The following is a 12,320-nucleotide window of genomic DNA, read 5'->3' on the forward strand; positions in this document are numbered from 1 at the left end:
AGCTATGTGTCACTGGTTTCCAGTTGCGCCGCAGCTTAGTAGCTGCGCCGCAGCTAGCCCCGTTTCTGCACAAACCTCATTGTTTAACCTCCAAAACTTAACCAAATACACCCCAAACGACCCCAAACCTTATGAACGACTTTTAACCCTCAAAATTCATCATTTTAAGACTCTAATGATGTCATGAAAACAACCCTTAACATCCAATTGATTTGCAACACAACAACAATCATTTTAGGTTACCCAATTGATTAAAACTCACGTTTTTGACTCCAATCAACCCTCTAAAGACCTAGATCAGTTATGAATCGAATCAAGGGATTGAAAGGACATGAAATCAATGTTATTATACCTGGGATACCTGGAGATTATAAAGAGAATGTAAAAACTTGATCAAAACACTCTCGAATCAACCAAACGAAGATCAAATCGAACAAGGAATTGATTATGGCAATGGGGAATGGTTAGGGCTCAAAGAGAAAAGGATAATATGAGTAATTAGAAGCTAATGGCCTGCTCCAAGACCCTAATCCCGTTTTTTTTAGTTTCCACCTATGTCAAAACTAGTCCTTAGGCTTCCTTATGGCTCATATTTAGCTCAAAACACCTATTGGGAATACTTACAACACATTAAACACTTTAAGCACATCAAAAGGCATATAAAACATATCTTAAGCACTTTAGCACATTAATCATTAAGGCACTAAAGCTTGACACATATAACACATTAAACACATATAGTCATTAAATCATTTATAGGCTTAACGGACACGTAATGTTGACTTAATGACCCGAGTCAACCGTTAAATAAAAAGTTTGGGATGTTACAATTACCTCCCCCTTAAGAGGATTCTGTCCTCAGAATCATTTCGCCACTCATAAATAAATGACTTATCCGCATCCCTCACTTTATCATATCATTTCAGGATTTCCTTGAGTTGTACTTTAACTTAGCATAGCCAAACTCATTTAGTGTCTCACATAGTCTTTTTTTTTACTTTCATTTTACATTTCGACCGTTTCATCATCTTTTTGGCTCAATCTTTAAATCAAACCAAGTAAACCACCGGATTTCTTTAACCTTCATAAATAGTACACCCATTACATTCGGCGAAGGCTATTCATTTGTCGATTAAGAACTTTTGACACATATCCTCATTAACCTGCTACTATAACTCACACGATTCATTTGAGCAAAGGGTCGACTCACCAACTTTTACTACATAACATATCCCTCCATAAAGTCTTATGGTTAGACCATGATATCCACTTTGTTTATTACAAGCTTTCTTTGCTCATCACAAAACCTTCAGTCAGTTTTGAGCTACTCCGAACTCTTCTTTAACGGTTCCAACTTCATGAACTATTATATTCATGATCTTTGGCTGCATATTTATTCTTTCAATAACATATTGTATCATGTAGTGACATCCAATGCACATGGCATAACTATGGTTGCATACGAACACCACAATAGATCTCGATGCACCATCGCACAATCATATGATTTTTGCCTAAGTTTCTAGGTCATTCATTCTCTTTCCCAATCAAACTAAGAGTGATAGACACCATTTGAGTTCACCATTCGCTTCATACTTTGCCAAAACATATCTTAAAATTGTTTACATAACGGTCGTCCCGATTTGAAGCATTCAACAATTAGCTTTCACACTTTAAGAGAACTTATTTAACATACATATTTTCTTTCATGTCCAATGAAACGGTTCAATAGTTCACCAGGGAACAAACATTCTTGGACAACTAGTTTACCAGTCGTTCATATCATTACCTTTAACTTTCACTCAACTTGGTCTCTTAGTCCATAAATGACGCGCCTCCTCACTTTCGTTAAGGGATCATTAAATAATTACTCTTGTAGCAAAACTTTCGGCGTCCTGTCTAGGCTTCTAGCCCCATCACATGTTCACATAAAAGATTTACAACACGTATTGGGCTTCCACCTATGTCAAAACTAGTCCTTAGGCTTCCTTATGGCTCATATTTAGCTCAAAACACCTATTGGGAATACTTACAACACATTAAACACTTTAAGCACATCAAAAGGCATATAAAACATATCTTAAGCACTTTAGCACATTAATCATTAAGGCACTAAAGCTTGACACATATAACACATTAAACACATATAGTCATTAAATCATTTATAGGCTTAACGGACACGTAATGTTGACTTAATGACCCGAGTCAACCGTTAAATAAAAAGTTTGGGATGTTACAGGTAGTCATTGGGGGTGCGGTGCACCCATCATCTCGGTGCGGCGCACCTAGTGTATTTTGCTGAGTTTTGTCATTCGATGCTTAGATCATTTGTGCTTCATTATAGGTTATCGGGAGTACGTATCAAGCACCGTAAGCTTATTTTAAGTTGTGGTGAGCCCGTATAAGGTAAGATACACTACTTTGACACGCTGAGGGTTCAACAAAAACATAGTTTTCATATAATAACTTCCCTAAATGGTATCTTGCTTGCTTATGAGTATTCGGGATTATACGGGAGGTGATATGGGCTATGTAGATGCATATTGAAGCCTAAAATGCTACCCCAATGATATGTATTGATATCGGATGCTATGTATGCTTAATAGATGATATGGTATGAAATGATATATATATATATAATATGATACGAAAGATGATATGAAATGATGTACGATCTAAGATGATAAATGATATGCAATGTTGTAATGATATACCATATGCAATGATATATGATGATGTACGAGATGTAACAATGTATGCGATGTAATGATATGCTATGAAATGCTATGTTATGTCTTGAGATGAATTGAGATGTGTTATATGTTGATGATATGTAAATGTGCATGACTACATGGCTTTTTCATCTAGTTCACTAGACTTATTAAGTTGCCATGACACGTGCAAATTTAAGGGCCCAAACGTTAAGATGTATATGTGATAATGTTTAGGTAATATGAACACCTAAACTATATGAGATGTGAAATCGAGCTCGTAATTTTAGATGAAAGTGTTAAGCTTAACCCGTACTTGCCCTTGCCCGGCTAAGTGCGTAGATGTGGTTGCTTGGGTGGCTCCTTGCAACATGGTCAAAGATGTGAAGAGTAATATGGGAGGTCTGACCCACCCCACTTGTCTTGAACATACGGATTATTCTGGGATTGGCTTGCCATTCCTTAACGACATTGATGTACAGCCATAAGGTTTGTCCATCCAGTCGGGTGTGACTTATGTCACACTTATAAAGATGCATATGTTATATGAGATGCGTGACTTATGTCACAACTATAAAGATGTTTAGATGTCATATGTGGAGATGCAAAAGATGACTAGGCACATTTAGGATGACCCATCCTAATATGAAAGATGTTGATGCTATGATATGTATGTGAGATGATATGTGCCTTAACAACCTAATATGACTTTTATATAATGTTTTAAATGGACAAACGTTTTATAAACTATGTGTTATCTTACTTAGCTAATTCGTTAGCTAACCCTTGCTCTTTTAAAATGTGTTGTGCCCTCAGGTCCAACATTAGTGAGCAGGTTGATGTGAGAAGATGCGAGGCATGGGTAGATGATCTTGAAACTGGCTATAGTTTACCCACAGTGGCTGCTCGCTTTAGATATTTGCTTTATGTTTAGATAATAATGACTTGTATTGATAATGTGGTCGGTTGTTTAATGTTGGGCAACCGATGGGTTTCCATTTGAACTTATTTTGATGATATGGCTAATAACACCATTTAATGAATAAACCAAACAGATTTTGCTGGTTTGGACTTTTAAAGTTTAATTCCGCTTTCTTTTAATGCCGTTAGGCGAAAGTTTTTGGAAATCCATATTTTTAAACAACGGGTGTTACATCTTATTAACAAGTGACTTATTCCTAAGTCGTGATGCACTTTCTTTTTTTAAGATAGGTAGCTTGAGTCTTGGAAAGTAGTGAGTTTCTCAAGGTTAGGGTTAATATATTTATTTTTTTTACCTTTTTTGTTAAAGATGTGATAGTAGGTTGCAAAGTGCAGGCATTGTTCATATTAAACCCGGAGTTATTAAGTCATCTTACTTCACAACCTAATTCAACGGTATTATAAATTATAAGTGTCTATCTATCAAGGGGTTTTGGGGGGGCCCTTTTAGAAGCTTAAAATCTTCAAACTTTTAAAAAATAAGTCTTTTTTAAAATTATAGCTACGTTGGGATATTTACTTGAAATCAAAAACTACAATCCCAAAAAACTCCCAAAAGCTCGAAAAGGTCTTTTAAATAAGGGTTAATTACTTGGAAAGTCCTTCAACTTGTCACCTAAACCTTTTCTGGGGCTCGAACAGAAAAAAAGTTCTATTTGAATCCTTGAAAACGGCTAAATTTACTATTCTGGGTCCGTGACCGATTTATACTTATGTGGACATTTCTTAGCCGGTTACACCCCAAATTTTTAAAAAACAAATCCATGTGTTTGCCACCTATGTTCATCCGACAATAAAAAGCAAGAAAACCTATTTCCCCACACACTTTATTTTTCCCTCTTTCTTCTTTTTCCCCAAATTAAAACCCTAAAAACTCCATGTCTTCATCTTCATCAAATTGGAGAGCAATGTCAAGGCAAAACAGAGGGAACATGAACACTTGTGATTGTGGCTTCCGACTGAATCCCCGCACATCTTGGACAAGGAAGAACCCTGGAAGGAGGTTTATAAGTTGTCCGGTGATGGTATGTATCGATCTGTTTCGAATTATTTTGTTTTATATTGATTGTAGATTATATTATTTTGCTTTATCAGGATGAGAGAAAGAAGTGTAGAATATATCGGTTTTTGGATGAAGAACTCCCTAGCGAGTATTACAAGGATTTGTTATTTGAAATGCATCAAGATTTGGAGGGCATGAAGTTGAGTACTTGTAACAGCCATGGAGATGAAGATATTCAAGTGGCTCAAAAAATGGAAGTGGTTAATGCAAAATTGCATATTTATGAAAGGGTTTTTATGTTGTTGATGGTTGTTGTAATACTTTTGTGTTTGGCTCTAGTCGTCATATCTATGTAGTTGGTCTTTGGTGCTAGTATTTGTATTGTTTGTTTGTTGAATGAAATCAACTTTGTTGTCTATCAAATAATTTTGTTGTCTATTATGCATTATGTATTTCATGTATGTATTTCAAAAGCATAAATAACCAAAATATGAGCCACAACATAACCATGTTAATTTCATAAGCAGTTCCTAATTTCATGATCACATATTGTTCACTGCATGCTCCTAATACATTTAAGGGCCCTACATTTAACACATATTCTAACCATGGATAATATAGTAGTTTATGAACCATGGGCAAAAGAAAAGTTTAGAGTCAATACAACACAAGGTTTGACATTTGCATACTACTCTACAATCATAGCATTATCCTCTGAGTCCCCTGGACCAGGATGGTTCATGGCCAGCTTTTTCTTCAATGCCCTCTCACTTGGTGGCCTTTTCCTACCGACCAATCTTTCACTCCTCCTCTCTGGTGCTGATGGTGGACATGGTGTCTTTTTTGGTGTTGCCTTCTTACTTACAGTTGTCTTCTTTGGTGTTGATTGCTCCTACACGTCGGGTTGTTTATCCTTTGCAATTTCTCCATCTTTCTGCCTTGCCATTGTATCTGCTTTCTGATTTGCCATTTCTTCTGCTTTCTGCCTTGCCATTTCATCTGCTTTCTGCTTTGCCATTTCTTCTGCACTTGGAATGGGTACATTGGGTGGCCAAATAGGGACATGCACACCATCAGCCCCACCAATGAATGTCTCTCCAGTTTTTGGATCAGTACAAAGACCAGCACCCCACCAACTTGGCAATTTCGTTGGACCTAAACATACATAATTAACTCAATGTTTCACTTCTTTATAACTTGAAATTATATATTAGGAATTCAAAGAAACAAGTACATACCTTTGACACCCATGGAATTACTGAACCCAACACTGGATACACCTAGGGCTACACCTGTTTTGGTTGTGGCAGTAGTAGAACCTAACACAAAATGACCCTTACCTGAACCTTCATCAACCCAAACCTTTTTTGGGCTATGAAACTTGTCTTTTTGCACACTTTGCCTTGTCCACTTACCTGTTTTTGGGGAAGATGTTGCAGTTTGGCTACCTTCACCCACTGGTTGGCTTCTGCTACCACTTCCACCAGCTGGATGGCTACCTTGACCTACTGGTTGGCTTTTGCTACCACTTCCACCAACTGGCTGGCTACTTGGTTAACCAACATTCGTTGGTGGTCTGTTGCTTCTACCAACTGGTTGGCTACTGCTTTGACCCACATTTTTTGGTGGTCTACCCATCTTCTTCATGACTATTTTCACTGGTTTTTCCACTGGTGGATTGTGGCAACCTTTCTTATTATGACCAGGCTGCAAGCATCTTTGACATGTCATTTGTACTCCATGTTTAGTCACCCTACTCCTGTTTCCAGTTGATGTCACATGGCTTTCATGAGCTGCTCTAATTCTTTTCTTTTTGGGTCTTCCTGGCATGACCCTTGGTTTGGGTGGCAGTGGTTTGTTACCCAAGTTTTCCTCCCATGTGGTCATTCCACCATTTGCATGTAAGTAGTGGTCATAAGTTTCAATGTACAGATTCTTTCTGAACCAGTTTAGGACATAATCTTCAAGATTTCTTGCCATCTTAAATATTACAGTCACTGCATGTGGGCATGGAAGGCCAGTAAGCTCCCACATCCTGCAACTGCATGATCTTCTTGCTTCATTCACCTTAAATCCTTCATTTCCTTGCCTTACTTCCCATTCATCCATTCCACAATGAAAAGTCTTCCAATATCTATACAAATGAGCACTTGTAATTAATAAACAAAACAACATACAACAACATATAATTATTAAGTAACAAGTATTTACCTTTGTTGATCCTTGCACCAATCCAATCTTTTGATGATTGATGGACATATGTCAGTTTTCCAGCTTGCAGCCAACCTTCTTAATGTGTTCATCCTCTCCAAAACAATTGTCCTTATTGCTTCCAACATAGTAATTATAGGTTTGTTCCTCACCATTACATTCACATAGTTAAGCAATTACTAAATCCATTTTCTACATTTTCACATCCCTTGTGAAGTTCAAAAAATGCCTTAGACCATGTCCTAGGGTTTTTCTCAATCAAGTATTGTGCTGCATTTGGGTTTGCATCTCTAATCTGTTTCATTACTCTTTCAAATAATTGGGGATAAGATGCTTTAGAAGCTGCCCAAAACAACCCTTGCAAATAAGCACCTGAATACTGTTTTCTAAATCCATCATATATATGCCTAGCACACTCTCTGTGTTCAAAATTAGGCATAACCTTCTTGACTGCTTCAATTAAACCTTAATGATACAATGACACATATAGTAATTAAACCCTACTGATACATATACAATCATACATATAGTACTTAAACCCTACTGATACATAATTAAACACTAATGATAGATATAGTAATTAAACATATAGACCATTATATATATGATTGATACAAATGTGATAGAAACTTACCTTGTGCTGATCAGAAATGAGGGTAATACCAGCTCCAGCTCCAATGTCAAGATCCTCACACAAAAGCTCCAAGAACCATTTCCATTTTGCCTTATTATCAACACTGACAACAGCTCATGCTATTGGGTATATATGATTGTTACCATCCCTGCCAATTGCACTTAGTAGCTCACCTTGGTTTGGTTTCTTCAATCATCTAATGCAATCACCCTTCTGCAGCCATGTTTCCAACCCCTTTTTAATGCATCAAAACATATATACATCTTGTCAAAGTAAACTTTATCATTTGGGTCCCTTGTCACAGCTAGCTTCACAGTTGATCCAGGCTTAGACGTTAATAACTCATCTCCATAAGACCTACGCATGCCATAGTGTTCCTCTAGGGACTTTTCATACTCAGTAAGTGCATAGTTTTTGGCATTTCTACACTAATTAGAGGTTACTTGACACTTGTACTTTTTCATTACCATATCGGCTATAGTGACCAACTTGATATCAGGGTGGGACCTTATTCTATCTCCAAACCTTTTCCCTATCCACTTGTAATTTACAAAAGAACCAAATCTGAAATTCCTATCACATGTGTGTTCATCTTTCAAAGACATGATTTGAAATGAATTAACACCTTCCATTTTCTTGCCATAGCATCTCCATGGGCATTTTGGCTCCTCACCTTTCTCTGTTGCAGGATACCTATGTTGTTTCCTTTTCTTACCTTCCTCGGGATTTTCAAGAGTTGGTGGTCTTTGCCCACACCTTGCAACACACTTCTTCTGTGTAGATTTCTCAAACCACAGAGAGAAACCATGAGCAAGGGCAAAGTAGGTAAGCATTTCTCTAAACTGATGATGGTCTGTAAACCTTTCACCCACAATTGGTTGTTTAAGCTTCCAGTGTATGTTCACATTATGTATTGGCCACTTGTCAATATCCTGAATTACTTTAAAAGGATCCTCATCTACATATTCTGATCCTTTCAGCTTCTCAATCCATTCTTTCATAAACTCCTCATGCTCACAAACTGCATCATTAAAATCTGGGTTGGAAGTATTGACCCTAGGAGCTGGATCACCAAGTTTAGGTTGCCTTTTGGACTTAGGCTTGTTCTTATTAGCTTTCTTCATCAGCCTAAATTCTCTTAACTCATCTTCCCCTTCAGAAAGGTTGTCAACAGAATTACACTCACTTTCAGTTTCAGATTCAGAAGGCTCATAATCATCATCTTCACTAGACTCATTATCTTCTACATTGTTCTCATTATCCACATTATGATTCCCATGTACATTCTCCTCATTATGATTCTCATCTACATTCTCCTCATTATGATTCTCCTCTACATTATCCTCATTATCATTCTCATCTACATTCTCCTCAGTTTCAGTCACAACCTTTACCTTTCCCCTTTACATCTTTCTTATTAGTCTCTACAATTTCAGTGTCTGGGGCTTTGACTTATCAAATAATCAGACACAGTAAACTGAGTGTTTCCTTCATCATCTACTATATCACCATGATTAGGTTTTGCAGGCACTGCAAGAAACTCAGTGAGGTCATCAAGAAAATGGTCCAAATAGATTGCAAGTGAACCATACGAGTATGCTATATCAACAAACAATCCACATCTTTTTGGCCATCTATCTTAATCAAACCACCAGACAGTTGATTACCAGATATAAGAAAATACATACTATTGAAAGTACAAGCACTTCTCTTTTGTAACTCTGAAACTAACTGATCATAACTCATTTTATTGATGCTAATCTCAATAGATATATCATGTTCATACCTAAGCGGTGGCCAAGCAAATGACCCATCGTAATGCACGGTGAAATCAAAATAACGCATCCTGCATTTTTAATTACATAAATAATTTAATTAAATGAAATTATTAATATTTAATTAATAAAAAGTTGTATTTTCAATAAAATCCAGATACAACTAAAAAATAAATAAACTAAGAAAACTCTAAATTACAAATACAAAAAAGATGTAACAATAACATACCTCACTGGATGAAGGATGGGGAATAACGTTGATTGAAGATGGTGACGATAAAACCCTAACTCAATTTACACAATGGTTTTGAAGGTGGGGATTAATCGATTATGATTTTGTAGGGTTCATGGAGCAGACAAAGGGGGTGGGGGGCAAATATGTTTGTGGGGTTTGTAGGGTTAGATCGATTGTGTTGTCGTTTATATACTACACCCAATAGTGCGATCCTTACGTGTATTTTTTTTTAAATGAAAATGACATGGAAAAAACCTGTCATCAATAAATGAAATAAAAATAAATTAAAAACGTTTTTAAATTAATCCGGTAACTTACAAAAATCCCCAGAATAGTAAATTTAGCCGTTTTCAAGGATTCAAATCGAACTTTTTTTTGTTCGAGCCCCAGAAAAGGTTTAGGTGACAATTTGAAGGACTTTCCAGGTAATTAGCCCTTTAAATAAATACCTGAGTAAAGAGGGTTAAAATAGAAGCGCCAGCCCCTAACCCAATTTCCAAGCCACAGCTTCAAGCCCCTAACGACAGTCCAGCTCGAAGATTTTGTGCCAAACATACCCTAAAAAACTAACTTCTCTTTCTTATCTTTATGACTTTATCCAACCCAACTAAACACATTTTTTTAAAGATAAAATGTTTTTATAATTAATGTTTCTTTTATTGATATTTAACTATAAAAATTAGACAAATTTTTATAAAAAAAATATTTGTTATTATAACTAGTACTACGTAATAAATTAACTAAATTAAAAATATTTTATATCGGAATAGTTACTTTGTATACAAATTATATTATAATAAAGATAAAATTTCTCGGATCATCCCTGTGGTTTACCCTAAACATCACGTTTCGTCCTTTAGTTTTTAAAATGACATTGGTAATCCTTTATAGGTGGATAAGGTTCTCATCCAGTCCTTTAGTATAACGTCCGTTTACTGGACTCCGTTTTCTTCCTCACGTGCATCCCACGTGAGGGTATTTCCGTCGATTCATCGTTAAAGGACTAAACTTGATAATTATCTGGGATTTTTTTCTTCTTTTCCTTTCACCTTCTTGTTTATACGGTCATACAGATACCCGAAAAATGAAATTAGATCCCCTTTTCCCATCAAATCACTCCCCCTTTCTCTCTTGGCAGCCACTTTCCCTCTCCTTGCAGCACTGCCTTTCCTCTCTCTCCCCTCTCTTTTGATTCTTCATCTTCTTGGTAAGATTTTTTTAAATCTAAACACCAAAATCATGAATCTAAACAAAAATCACACTAAATATGCGTATATACGTATAGATCGGCCGAAATACATGAAAAACTCACACTAATCGACGGTGGTGGTGGTTAATTTGGTCGAAAGCGGCAGTTGTGGTGGAACGGCGGTTGTGTGTTAATTGGCTGACACTTTCCGGAGAGGCTTAGATCCAATTGATGGCCGACAGTTCATGGCGAGGTTTAGATCCAGTTCATGCCCTGTTGTTGGGTGTGGAAGAATGGTGATGAATTACAGTGGGTTTATTTCATTTTTCCTACCTCATGTGCTTGAACGAGGTGTTCATGTGAAGCTTATTGCTTGCAAAAACAAAGTATAATCATGATATGAAGTTCAGCTTCTGAAATGGAGCTCATGCCCATACGATCGACGCTTAGGAATCTTCTCCCTCTTCTTATTATTTTTTGATTTTTAATTTTGTTATTATATTTTAGATGTATGTTCAATGCATGAAAGAAGAAATTTAATAAGATTGTGATTATTCCTTTTGATTTTGATTATGAATTTTGTTTAGATTTTTTGATCTTTTCTTGTGAGTTTTTTTATTTTGTCTCGTGAAATTTTAGATAGATTTTGAATGCTCCAAAGTATATAAAGGGAGGAAAGAGAAGACTATGGTGGTTGCACGGACAAAAACACCCTCACGTGGGATGCACGTGAGGAAGAAAACAGAGGCTAGTAAACGGACGTTAAATTAAAGGACTGGATAAGAACCTTATCCACTTATAAAGGATTACCAGTGTCATTTTGAAAACTAAACGACGAAACATGATGTTTAAGGTAAACCACAAGGATGATCCGAGAAATTTTCTCTTATAATAAATTAAAAAATATAAAGGAAAACATAAAATTATTGAGTATGAAAATACATATACATATGCACAATATAATATACTTCAAAATATGTGGTTGACAATATCTTCACTGATAAAATATATATCCCGAGCATGAGTTTATAAAACACCTTACACCTTTAATTCTACGTTTAGACCAACCGAACTAACCAAATTTCACCAATGGAAAAGGTATTAGGTTATTTCTAATGGGGTATTTTTGGGTGCTTTTAAATGTCTTTAGGTATCTTTGGATATTTTTTACGTTGAAGTTTTTTTAAAACTAAAGTTTTTTTTTTTAAATATGTCCTTATCTAAGAGCACACGCTTATTTGTTGTTATCTAATATATTTTTGTTTTTAGTTAGAGGTAAAAGGATATGTACAGACATTTGCATATATACAAAAAGATAATATTATAAAATTTAAATGATTTATAAGGATGTATAAAGATCGTAAGAATAGGATGGAGCTTGAGAACACGTTTTTAACATTGAAGATCTTTATGGGATAGCCTGTAGTGCTTTTAATTTAAAACTGTTGTTTCGCACGTAAATAATGAGTTACTAGATTTTAGACCCGTGTTCAACACTGGACACGGGGTTTACGATATTATCAATATTAGATGTTCATACATTTAATTCATAAAAGCTTATAATTTTGAACATATACATTT

This window comes from Erigeron canadensis, chromosome 7 (assembly GCF_010389155.1).
Source record: "Erigeron canadensis isolate Cc75 chromosome 7, C_canadensis_v1, whole genome shotgun sequence".
In the NCBI taxonomy this organism is placed as follows: Eukaryota; Viridiplantae; Streptophyta; class Magnoliopsida; order Asterales; family Asteraceae; genus Erigeron; species Erigeron canadensis.